This window comes from Mixophyes fleayi, chromosome 4 (genome assembly GCF_038048845.1).
Source record: "Mixophyes fleayi isolate aMixFle1 chromosome 4, aMixFle1.hap1, whole genome shotgun sequence".
NCBI classification, from domain to species: domain Eukaryota; kingdom Metazoa; phylum Chordata; class Amphibia; order Anura; family Limnodynastidae; genus Mixophyes; species Mixophyes fleayi.
Genome location: NC_134405.1, coordinates 127,314,780 through 127,328,573, shown reverse-complemented (window position 1 = coordinate 127,328,573; position 13,794 = coordinate 127,314,780). Strand labels below are relative to the sequence as shown.

At 39.9% G+C, this 13,794-nt stretch overlaps 1 long non-coding RNA gene across 1 annotated transcript; it reads right to left on the bottom strand.

Annotated features, from left to right (window-relative positions):
* Positions 1 to 1,101: 1,101 nt before the first annotated feature.
* On the bottom strand, positions 1,102 to 3,715 carry LOC142149958 (uncharacterized). Its single transcript, XR_012690945.1, has 3 exons — positions 3,569 to 3,715; positions 1,404 to 1,513; positions 1,102 to 1,166 (listed from the first exon to the last, which is right to left on the bottom strand). It is a non-coding gene; the product is annotated as an uncharacterized LOC142149958 (long non-coding RNA).
* Positions 3,716 to 13,794: the final 10,079 nt, after the last annotated feature.

Genomic DNA, 13,794 nt, shown 5'->3' with positions numbered 1-13,794 from the left:
ATTATCCAGTATCTTATTGTTCTTATTCTGAATTTGGACTTTCTGCATCATGCAATTATGAACTAGCTGTGTTCTCTGTATGTATCTAATATAAATATTAAGAGATGATTGTATTTTTAATATTTTAAACCATTTTAAATGTGCAGTGCTAAGTAGGGTGAATATATCACCCACTGTTACCCTTATCGGAGGCTGCTCCATGAGCCATTTTTCCCACCACCCTATCTTTAAATCTCTGTAGATTTCTATTAGTCCTACTGATGCTACCTATATCGGTGACTGATTCAAACTGGTCAATAAAAAAAATGATTCATGGGTGCAGAAAGAGAGAAAAAAAAAGTTTTTGCCATTTAATTCCCCGAACCCCACTAAGGGACAGATGCAGGTAAGTTAAATTGTAGCTGGTAATGGGACTACTGCTTTAATCATGATTCTGCAACAGGTTCCCTAACTCTTACTAACTTCATTTCCAAGTAAGTTTAATATGTTAACTATGTTTTCTATGTTTTTTTTCGATGATCAGCTATCGTTAGGGTTAGTGTATTTTATGTGCGGCCCAAACCAACTCGTTGTCTTCCAATGTGGCCCAGGGAAGCTAAAAGGTTGGACACCCCTGTTTTAAACCAACACTAATGTGGACATTTTCTTTTTGACCTTCCCTGCCAGCTATTTATCCTGCATACTGGGTTATTTAGCTTTGCCTACTGATGTATTTTGTGCGCTCATTTCAGTTAGTGAGACCCCAATACCCATCCTTGTGAATAAACTGACCAATGCATATATTTCTGTAAAGCAAGTTTGCCAAGCTGGCAGTCACTCCTAACATGGCAAGTTGCTGCAGAGGAGTGAATGAAAGTCTGGTGGACTTACTTAGTTAATTATAAACACTCCAGTCATTTCATCTGTATGTTAGTCAGCTCAATAATACACAGTTTTAGAGATATATGTCAACTAGTGGCTTTATGTGGTCTTTCAATTAATTGTAATAGAGCTACCCATGTCTTCTACAATGTTTTTGAAGTCAGATGCATTCTAAAAAAAAAACCCATGACTAATAATTGGAGCTTCAAACTGAATGTGGCACACACAATATTTACTTACATGAATGTGATGACTGGACTAGCTTCCGCTGTACTTTTGAGAAGTGTTAATAAAGTATTTTGTACCTGTAGACAAAAGTTGAAATGTCATACATACTACCACTTGTGAAACAAACAATGTGAGCAGGTGGAGCAATACTCACTAGAAGTCCAGAATATAAACATCCAATAATTATTGTATACAAGTTAGATGGGATATTAAAATTGATATCAGTGTCAATTAAACATCATTGATTCTATAGTGCAAAATGAAGTGTTCTCATTGCCTTATTATGCATTTATCCAGAAAATCGGGAGACATACCCATTGAACTGTCTGGTTTTTCAGCATCTCATTGTTAGCTCCATTAAATGGTATATTAATGAGAAACTTGACAGATATATTGAGTGGAGGTAGGTTGCGCACGCTTATATCTGTAAAATAAACCAAAATAATTTGAAACAAAATATTAAAAGCAAAAAGCCCAAACTTTATCAAAATATATCTTTATGTATTTAGTTATAATTTCTCAGCAGTGTGGAAACTAAAAGTGTACTGAAAATACAACATTGTAATATTGGAAAATCGGTCAATACTCAAGCATGTGACCTGATTCTTAGACACAAAAATATGAGCATATCAAAATCTCAGGACCTCAAACATGTATGAATAGCAAAACTGACCTGGTCAGAAGGATGTGGGTGGATGCTTTAATTTAACCACTAATGGCTGATAACAACGCAGAGGGAGAGATCCCGAGAGGAATAGAACTGCTGAGCAGCATATGGAATACCACAATCGTTTAATGGCAACCCCATGACCCCATTTGCCAGGGAGAGAGCTTTAAGTCCAACATTCTCTATATTTGCTATGCTCTCTTCTAGCGTTCTACAGCTTATAAAGCTAGAGTGTTGTGAAGTATACAGTAGATCAAGCTGGCAGAAAAGTAGATCACATCCTGAGTGTATATTATAATGGTATTTGAAGTAGGAGATTGATTTGGAAATTAAATAAAGACAACAGGGCTGAAGCATCTAACAACATCATCTTATATATAAAATTCATTGTCTGTTTGTTTGTCTGTCAGTCTGGGTAAGCATTCTGACACCCCTGCACCGATTGGCATGAAACCAACGCAAGGTGGTCCTGTTGGATCCTGGCCAGGTTTTAGGTGGGTTAGGGTCTTTGTTGGACCTCCTGTTAGTGTACACTGGGCCGAACTTTGACCCGGGGAGCCAATTTTGAGCTTTCTACTGGATGTATTTGGATGAAAGTTTCACAGACTAGTAACATTGGATCCCAGAAAATGTACTAGGGGGTTGAGGTCCTGGTTAGACCTCCCCTTGGTGTGCGCTAGGCAGAACTTTGACCCGGGGAGCCTGTTCTGGGCCTTCCACTAGATGGATTTGGAGGACATTTAATATAAAAACAAAAACAACACTGGGCAGCCACCTCATGGGTGCGTTGGACGAGCTGCTAAGCTGCTAATTATATTTATAAGGTTGACAGTTATATCCACCTCATTGATAACTTAATAACTTGAAGTTTAAAACTTGGGCAATGCCAGGTACTTCAGCTAGTAATACATAAGTGGTGATGGTAATATATACACACATATACATATTAGATCTGGTTATATATATGTACAAGCTGATGTCTAGCAAGTGGACCTATGCCTGTCTAAAATGTAGGCATCACGCTCGGAATTGTGGTGATTTATGACATTTTAAACTTGAGACTGTGACTAAGGAAGTTGTTGAAGCTGTTTTTGAAAACGCCATTGAGCTTAGTTATATTTGCCTTCTCTGTTCAACGACTGGAGCTGCTGAGCCTGAGTACTGTATATGATGGACAAACCTAACTAACCAGCTGTATCAATCTCACTATACATAACTTCATAAAAGCCGGGAAAAATGCGGTTCTGTAACTATGGGTAGCCGATGGTCCATTAACGTAGCATATTATTTGAGCTCGGATCACAGTATCAGTAGGCATGTGAATGGTATCTTATTTCCTAATTGTTTCCCCCAAATCTAACATTTCCCCACAGTTGAAGTGACAGAGTCACAATCAATTCATGGAGAGAGCTGTAGCGCATTCTATGCAAGTTGTGATGAACAGATTACTGATGAGTAGCCAAGCTCCACATCTGGTGGCCTCCGCAGCCTCCTTGTTTGCAGCACCTGCTGCCACAAATTTTAATTTCATGTCTAGACCACTATCTCTCATCTTTCCAAAGTTACCACAGCACCAGAAACTGTACTAAAATGCCAGTAGCTACACACTTTTACCACCAACAGCTACAATTGTCATTCTGCTACTTTATGTATTAAGTGCTCGTCACACCTTTTATATTGAAAGCTTTCATACCTTCTGTTTCATGTCATTGTATGTAATTATTTTGTATCATGATTCCCTCAATGTGCAGTGCTAAATCATATTTTGCCGCTTTATAAATGAGGATAGTAATGTATGTCTGTTTCACTTACTATTTGAAATGATGCTTTCTTTCTGGAGTTGAAAGGTCGCAATACTGCTATTGCTCTGAAGGCTGCTGACTAGAGCACGCACAGTATTGTCACTAGAAGGTGCTGGTGTTTCAGTATTGTTAAATTCAATATCAGAAATAACAATCACAGAGCCTTGCCTGTTAAAACAGAAGTAACCAAAAGAAAGTTAGACATCTGCACAACTCTAGATGATGGACTCTTATTTATTGCCTTCAGTAGCTCAACACAAGCTAAATTTACCTAATTGCTAGCTCTATGATTTTGACTTATCCTACCTCAGATGATTGAGATAACTCTGGCCACATCTGAGTGTCATTGATCATATATGTCACCATTTTAATTGAGTTTTCTGGAACCCTTTGCTTATAGGTAGGTACATGTATACATATCATATACTAAAAACTCGAAATGGGCACAATAAACTACACCCTTAAATATAAATGCACCACCTGACATGGTTATAATGTAACTATACTGATCATGTGTTATATAATTGGTACAAAGAGAAAAGCACTTTTTTTTGGAGAGAGTTGGAAAATTATCTAAATGGCAATATTTCCTGTATCAACCTTATTTTACAGATATGGGGTTGTTCTACTATACCATAGTGATAATATTTTGACTAATACTGCCAAGAATGAACAAATAGATATCAGTATAAATTATGTGCTGGAACAAATTTCCCATTAAGCATATGTTCTGATTTTGAAGGGAGCCTGTTGCTTACACACAAGGATGCAGCCTACAAAATCACTAGGAACCAGTGACATCATTGAGGTATTTAGTGTGTCATATTCAATAGCCCCAACTAATATGCTGAAAAAACAAAAGTTGCCTACGCCATCTGCAGGTAGTGGCGGAACTACCATTGGTGAAGTGGGTGCAGTACGTTGGGGACCATGAAGATAATGGTGCCAACTGCATGGGGAACTAGCAAGATGTGGGCTCCCGGTTCCCTACTACCCGCTTTCGTGCATCGGGGCCCCCAGCTCGCTAGTTCCAACTCTGGCTGCAGGGTAAAGCATATTGTACAATACTTATATAAAAAAAGTAACTTTATAATAATTAATCTTAACCTCAAAAGTTTATTTGCTTGTTTTTTCTAGGTATGATTATTATACTATATATTATGGTTTACTAGTACAGTACTACAGAAGGAGACCTCGGTCTGGAACTTTGAAGTACAGGAATGCACACATAAAATGTGCAATGTTATTATTATCATTATTATTATTATCATCATTATTTTTACTATTATTATCTTTTATTTATAAGGCACCACAAAGGGTCAGCTGTGCCGTACATGACATATACAGAAAGCATTGATCCATAACACATAACATGATACATGAAGAACAAAATACAAAGACCAGACATACTGAATGAATAAAAATACAGGTAACATGGTAAAGCAGATCAAATTATATGAGGGACACTGAGTGAGAGTGATGATGGTAATCAGCGGGAAGTAGGTCTAAGCTAAAGAAAACATAGCTAGGGAAACAGGCAACGAGGTACAGAGGGTGATAGACTATTAGAAGGAGAACACAAGGAGAGAGGGCCCTGCTTACATCCTGAAGGAATGGTTGAGACACAAATAGGGTGGTACCGACTGGGGGGGGGGCGGAAATGGGAGTTAGGAGGAAGGCTGATAGGCTTAAATAAAGAAATGAATCTTAAGGGCACTCTTGAAGCATTTAAGAGTAGAGGCTAACCTGATGGAGTGTGGGAGATCATTCCACATCTGAGGAGCAGCCCAGGCAAAGTCCTGGAGGAGGGAGGGGAAAGAATTGATCAGTGAAGTAGAGAGTTGGCGGTCATTGACCTAGCTGATCGGGTGGCAAAGAGTGTAGGTAGAAATGAGGTTGGAGATGTAGTAGGGGGAGGATTGATTGAGAGCTTTGAAGGTGAGGTTGAGGAGTTTGAATTTAATTCTGTAGGCCACGGGGAGCCAATGTAGGGACAGGTGGAGGGGAACAGAAGATATAGAGCGGCAGGAGAGAAAAAGAATTGAGGATAGACCTATGAGGGGCAAGGTGAAAATCAGGTAGGTCAGAGAGAAGGAATTTTACAATATTCGAAAGATTACAAGAGAGTGAATAGGAGTTTTGGTTTCTTCTGTGGTGAGAAAGGGTCATATCGTGGATATATTTCAGAGGTGGAAGTAGCAGGATTTAGATAGGGACAGAATGTGAGGCTTGAAGGAGAGGGAGGAGTCGAGGATGACCCCAAAGCATCAGACTTGAGGGACAGAAAGGAGGGTAGTATTATTAACAGAAATAGAGAGGGAGGGAGGGGGGAGGGAGGGAGAGCCCTGAAAGGGGATGAAGACAATTAGTTCAGTCTTGGAAATATTAAGTTTAAGAAAGCACTGGGACATAAAAGATGAGATGGCTGAGAGACAGCAGGAGTCACTAATCATAAGGGAAAGGGAGAGGTCAGGGGATAAAAGATAGATTTGGAAAACCCAACAAAAACTTATATATAAAAAGAAAAAAAGATAGATTTGGGTATCATCAGCATAGAGGTGGTACTGGATGCCAACGGAGCGGATGAGGGACCAAGGGAGGTGGTGTAGAGGGAGAAGAGCAGGGGGCTAAGATGGAACCTTGGGGAGCTCCAAAAGATTAGGGAAGAGGGGGTGATGTGGAGTCATGTGTAAAGGAGCGGTTGGTGAGGTAAGAGGAAAACCAGGTGAGGGAAGTATCACAGAGACCTAAGAGTTTGCAAAAGAAGGGAGTGGTCAATGGTATTAAAGGCAGCAGAGAGGTCGAGAAGTGTAAGAAGGGAGAAGTGTTCTTTGGATTTAGCAAAGAAAAGATCATTAGTAACCTTAGTGAGGGCAGTTTCGGTGGAGTGGAGGGGGCACAAACCGGATTGGAGTGGGTTAAGGAGTGAGCGAGAAGAGAGAAAGGAGGTGAGACAGTTGTAGACAACCCGTTCGCGAAGTTTGGAGGCAAAGGGAAGGAGGAAAATAGGGCGGTAATTGGAGAGAGAGGCAGGGTCGAGGGATTTTTTATTGAAAATAGGGGAGATATTAGCATTTTTAAAGGAGGAGGGGAAGATTCCAGAGGAGAGAGAAAGGTTGAGGAGGTGGGCAAGGTGGGACCAGGCCTCAAGAGAGAGGGAACGGAGGAGATGGGGTCCTGTGGGATGGTGGAGGGGGGTGAGGAAGAGAGAAGGGTGCGGACTTCATCTGCAGATACCAGAGTGAAGGAAGAGAAGGAGGGTGTGCTAGCAAGTGGGGAGGAGGGGCAGGATATAGCGTCCATAGGAGAGGGTTGGAGGGGGAACAAAGTGGGTAGGGAGGAGGAAGAGGGTGTGGCAAGAAGGGACTGCTGGGAGGAGATGTCATGATGTATTGACTCAATTTTGGTGGTGAAGTGGGTAGCAAAATCGATAACACAGCGAAGAGGGCAGCAGGAGTTAAGGAGGGGAAAGAAGGGATTTGAAAAAAATTGAGAAGGAATTATCTGATTGGCTTTTGGAAGTGCAAATCATGAATGCCAACTGTGACACCAGCGTAATTTAGGAGAAATTTAGGAGAAATTCAAAAGTATTTAGTGAATGAGTGGAGCTTATATTTACTTATTAATATTCACCTAAAAAAACATTAAGGTGTGTTTGACTAGGTTCTGAACAGCTCATTAAGGTCCATCTCTGAGCACAATATTGTAGTCAATGTTCTCTCCTGCTCCTCCATATGTACCTTGATTATTAACCAGATCATCGGCATGTTTACAGTAGCAGAGGATGAGTGTGCTAATCTTGTGGGAGGCAGTGATCTGTCCTCTTAAGAGATCCTAGAGGGGAGGTCAAGTTGCAACTTTAAGGGGGTGTGGCACGAAGAATCTCATCACTTTTGCCCCTTTCCCAGCTGCGAAATGCCACAAATGTGCCATGCCACAGAAGTTGGGTCCAAAATCACACAATTTGCCTGGGGAAAGGTCTGCTCTCTTGGGGATCTAGAACTACTGAAATTTGGGGATTTCCCAGATATTCTGGGACAGTAGGCAAGTATGTGATAGTGAGGACAGGGCTGCATGTAACAGGGACAGTGTAATGATGTCAGGAGTTCCCAGTACATGGTAGTGATATGAGACTACTAATGCAGGAAGATTGTGGTGTCAAAAAAACCTCTATATAAATTGAAGTGCACACATGCAAAGTGATTAATTTTATTTTTACTATTATTCTTTTCAACTTTATTATAACTGTATATTTACAGATTTGTTTAATAGTCTGTAATTCTGTTCCATACAAACTGAGCATTGAACAGTATTCCAGATTGTAAAGATATATCTTAATAATGAAAGGCACTATAGAGCAGTAAAGGGATTTATCAACTGACACTTAAAACAAAAGCTATAATATCCTACTGTACATGAGAAATTGCAATGCTTCCAACTATTCCACCACTCTAACCCCCGTCTGAACTTTGGTCTGTTCATTCGACATTGATTGCAGCAGTGACTGAGGGACAGGACTGCCATAATATTTAAATGAAAACACAGGACGCTGCTGCGACCTCATGTTTGCTCGGCCCATAATATCGTTCCAAACTTTCTTTTGGATGGCAAAATAAGTAATGAGAGTTAGAAATGTTGTATGGAAAAAGGGGGAATATTGTGGAAAAACAGGGAAATGAGGTAACCCTAGAATGGGGAAACTCATGTACCATCAAGCAACTAGCCAGAAACATCTGAGAAATTCCTCCAGTGACTCTATTCAATTCCCCCAGTGAATCTATACAATTCCTCCAATGACTATATTCAATTCTCATTCTATTAACTTATTGAGAAATCACTTACTTGAATTCTGTCACATTTACTTTCTTGAAATTGTCATATTTGTCTTTATAAACCTCTGTCAGCTGCAATACAAAAAATACAATAAATTGATGAGACGTAATAACAGTTAGTATACATGGGACCAATGAAATACAGTATAACAAAATAATTCATAGTGGTAACGGATAAGGAATAACATATAACATATCCCTATAAACACCATAGACATTATTTGTGTGTTTTATTTCCCATTAACTGTTTTGTTGCTCAAGACCAATACCTGTTGAGCACAAATGTATGTGCCCATTCTACGTAGCCAAACAGAAGGGTAATGGTGATCATTGACAATAGGGGACATTTTTGAAACTAATGCACAGGTAAACTGCAGTTATACCCAAAAATTCAGATTCTAATTGACATTTGTCTACTACTGTTTAGGAAATTAAAACCATCATCTGATGGTTGCATCAATTTTAATAAATATCTTCCAATGTTTCAGAAGAAGCAATACATTTGATTTAGAGCATCAAAACTTATAATAGAGAAAGCTAAATGAGGGCTGGTATTGGCCCAAAGGTGTATAAGCGCCAAGGTTGTTTATGATTCTGCATTGTGGGCCCTGCAAAAGTTAACATTTTAGCCTGTGTGTGTAGCTGCCAGGTGCTGGCCAATCAGAAGAGGTTAAATGGGACAAGGGGAGGTTATATAAACTCAAGCCTAGGTGATGTTTCTTCCTCTTGCCACTGGTAATTGTCTTTCCCACCCAGTCCTTACTATGGCTTTAAGTTTTGATTTGTATGTTTAATATGTTTTTTCTTTCAGAAGGGTCTTGGTTTGGTGGGGAATCATGTCAATCAGTGGCCATATATGACGCATTTGTTTGACGGTGAAGCACTCTCCCTCAAAAGGGAGGATCATCATTAGAAACACTTCCCCTATGGGGGATTATTGGGCACGTGTGTGCGGGAGGACCCATCTACTGAGCCACATGTGGGAGATTGGGCCTATAAACATCATGGGAGATGGGTCACCCCATTTTGGTGTTAGTAATGGCTGGGAGCTGATTGGCCTATGCTTTTCTTCACCACCACTAAAATTAACTTAATACAATAAATTTGTGACCTTATTTCACCCAGCAAGCCTCCTGTGTCATTATTTCTTAGTTAAACGGTTTTCAGGTTACATAATGTAAAGGGAACATAGGATCGACTGCTAGGTGGCTTATAGAATATAAAGTTGACTCGATCCTTTTAACTGTTTTGTTAGTGCTTTTATCTTTCTATTTCACACTTTATAAATACATATCACTTATTGAAAATAAAGAGGAGGAACTTTAAAAAAAGTTAAGACTGCACTGTATTCCTTTGCATGCTTCAGAATGTTTTAAACTTAAAGGTGTTGTCCACCCAAGGACAAATCCCCTTTTTAAGCACTCACTCTCCAGTGTAATATTTCAGTTGGGTTCTCCCACATGACAGTCTAAAGGCAGATTATAAGCTTCAGTAATACAAGATTATAAAAGGTAGGTAACTCCAACTGTCTAGTGATGGGAGCTTTCTAGTGATTACAAATAGAGAGGAATCACTAAAAGTGTCAACTCTATTTTCATTGATCACCACTGCTTCCTATTAGTAGTCACTGTGCACGTGTGCATGCTGACTTCACCCACCGAAAGATTTTATGAGTGATGGGCAAAGGCCTTTACCTGTGGCCCCAGCTTCTTCCTGCTTTATTACCATATTAGTTTGTTATAGCTTGTACAGGGCCGGATTAAGGGAATGGAGACCCCTGGGCTAAGGGGGCCTCAATTCCCCCGTGATGGCCCCCGATGTGAGCCGCCCGCCGCCCCCCGTGAGCCCCCCCCCAAATCGCTTACCTGTCAGTGCAGTCCTCCTTCCGTGGCGCGCTGTAAGCTCCTTACTGAGGAGATCTCGCGAGAGTTCACGAACTCAATAATGCTGCTGAGGACTTTGAAGGGCCCCCTGAATGCCCGAGGCCCCTGGGCTATAGCCCAGTTAGCCCTAGGGTTAATCCGGCCCTGAGCTTGTAACACATACTGCTGATGTGTTACTGCAGACAGGTATATCTTTCTTTGATTGAATGTGTTGTTTTAATTTATTACTTATTATTTATTGCTGAGATTAAGGGTAATGTGCGTTACTTTTGAAGGTTAGAGGGTCAATGAAGTATATCAGCTTGCCCATCGCTTCTTTAAGCATTCAAAGAGAAACATATCTCTTTCATTTCAATTCATACAATTAAAACTCAGTGTGCTTGTTGAAATGCAATTAATTTAAATGTTTAAATATATGTAAAAGGAAACTTCATCTATTTAATCTTTTATTCACATACTCCAATTGAAAATAATAAAATGTGTAGATTATTGTTGCAACAGCATGATCTGCTCTACAATGTACTAAGTTTGTTAAGCATACTTGTTAACATTTGCAATGCAAGGGGTGCAAATGCATTTTTTTTTTTTTGCACGCCAAGAAAATACTGTCTGCTTTTGTATACACCACACAAAACCTGAACAGCTTTATTTTTACACTGCAATATAGAGTTGAAGTTCAACTCTAAAGGGTATATTTACTAAACTGCGGGTTTGAAAAACTGGAGATGTTGGCCATAGCAACCAATCAGATTCTAGCTATCATTTTGTAGAATGCACTAAATAAATGATAACTAGAATCTGATTGGTTGCTATATGCAACTTCTCCCCTTTTTCAAACCCACAGTTTAGTAAATATACCCCTAAATCTGTTTTGCACATTTTAGATGCCACCCTGCCTACCCCTATGCTATGCCACGTGGCTTTGCTCCTTATTTTGCTTTGCCCCTCCTTTAACTCTTAATGACTCCCTGTGTGTATGGAATACTTTGAGACTCATGTAGAGATGGACGAAAGTCTGAAAAAGGAGAAAGGAAATGCACTTTTCAGTGCTGCACATGAAATACATTTGTGAGTCATAAAATAAATATCACGTTATTTATTTTTCCTTACCGCAAGCTCCACATTATTTTTCATATTAGTAAATTCAGGTGATGTTGTGTTCTGCAGCTCACTCGTAAAGTTATAATTGACAATTTTAAACTCTAAAGGCACAATGACTGTAGCAATGACAGTGGTGGCTGATGTAGCTGACAATGAAGTTGAAACATTGGATGTTGATGTAGCCGATAATGAATATGTGGTATCTGAGTCTAATGTAGCTGATAATAATGTTGAGTTATCAGAGGTTGATATAATGGACAATGAAGATGAAACATTGGAGGCTGTAGTGGCTGTAAATGAAGTTGTGGCATCAGAGTGTGATGTAGCTGATAATAAGGTTGAGGCATTAGACCCTGATGTTATTGATAATGAAGTTGAGGCATTAAAGCCTGGTGTAGTTAATAATGTAGTTGAGAAATTAAAGCCTGGTGTAGCTGGTAATGAGGTTGTGGCATCAGAACCTGATGTAGTTGATAATGAAGTTGTGGTATGAGAGCCTGATGTAGTTGATAATGAAGTTGAGGAATTAAAGCCTGGTGTAGCTGATAATGAAGTTGTGGCATCAGAGCCTGATGTTGTTGATAATGAAGTTGAGGCATCAGAGACTGATGTAGCTGATAATGAAGTTGAGGCATCGGAGACTGATGTAGCTGATAATGAAGTTGAGACATCAGAGACTGATGTAGCTGATAATGAAGTTGTAGCATCAGAGACTGATGTAGATGATAATGAAGTTGTGGCATCAGAGACTGATGTACTTGATAATGAAGTTGTGGCTTCAGAGACTGATGTAGATAATAATGAAGTTGTGGCATCAGAGACTGATGTAGCTGATAATGAAGTTGAGGCTTCAGAGACTGATGTACTTGAAAATGAAGGTGAGGCTGATGTCGCCGACAATGAAGTTGAGACATTGGAGGGTAATGTGACTGGTAATGAAGTTGTAGCATCAGAGACTGATGTACTTGATAATGAAGTTGAGGTATCAGAGACTGATGTAGCTGATAATGAAGTTGAGGCTTCAGAGACTGATGTACTTGAAAATGAAGGTGAGGCTGATGTCGCCGACAATGAAGTTGAGACATTGGAGGGTAATGTGACTGGTAATGAAGTTGTAGCATCAGAGACTGATGTACTTGATAATGAAGTTGAGGCATCAGAGACTGATGTAGCTGATAATGAAGTTGAGGCTTCAGAGACTGATGTAGCTGATAATGAAGTTGAGGCTTCAGAGACTGATGTACTTGAAAATGAAGGTGAGGCTGATGTCGCCGACAATGAAGTTGAGACATTGGAGGGTAATGTGACTGGTAATGAAGTTGTAGCATCAGAGACTGATGTACTTGATAATGAAGTTGAGGTATCAGAGACTGATGTAGCTGATAATGAAGTTGAGGCTTCAGAGACTGATGTACTTGAAAATGAAGGTGAGGCTGATGTCGCCGACAATGAAGTTGAGACATTGGAGGGTAATGTGACTGGTAATGAAGTTGTAGCATCAGAGACTGATGTACTTGATAATGAAGTTGAGGCATCAGAGACTGATGTAGCTGATAATGAAGTTGAGGCTTCAGAGACTGATGTAGCTGATAATGAAGTTGAGGCTTCAGAGACTGATGTAGTTGATAATGATGAGGCATCAGAGACTGATGTAGCTGATAATGAAGTTGTGGCATCAGAGCCAGATGTAGCTGATAACGATGAGGCACCATGGACTGATGTAGCTGTTAATGAAGTTGTGGCTCCAGAGACTGATGTAGCTGATAATGATGAGGCATCAGTGACTGAAGTAGATGATAATGAAGTTGACGGACCAGAGACTGATGTAGTTGATAATGAAGTTGAGGCTTCAGAGACTGATGTAGCTGTAGCTGATAATGAAGTTGAAGCTTCAGAGACTGATGTAGATGATAATGAAGTTATAGCATCAGAGACTGATGTAGCTGTAGCCGATAATGAAGTTGAAGCTTCAGAGACTGATGTAGATGATAATGAAGTTGTAGCATCAGAGACTGATGTAGCTGATAATGAAGTTGAAGCTTCAGAGACTGATGTAGATGATAATGAAGTTGTAGAATAAGAGACTGATGCAGTTGATAAAGAAGTTGTGGCATCAGAGCCAGATGTAGCTGATAACGATGAGGCACCATGGACTGATGTAGCTGTTAATGAAGTTGTGGCTCCAGAGACTGATTCAGCTGATAATGATGAGGCATCAGTGACTGATGTAGTTGATAATGAAGTTGAGGCTTCAGAGACTGATGTAGCTGTAGCTGATAATAAAGTTGAAGCTTCAGAGACTGATGTAGATGATAATGAAGTTGTAACATCAGAGACTGATGTAGCTGTAGCTGATAATGAAGTTGTGGCATCAGAGACTGATGTAGCTGATAATGAAGTTGAAGCTTCAGAGACTGATG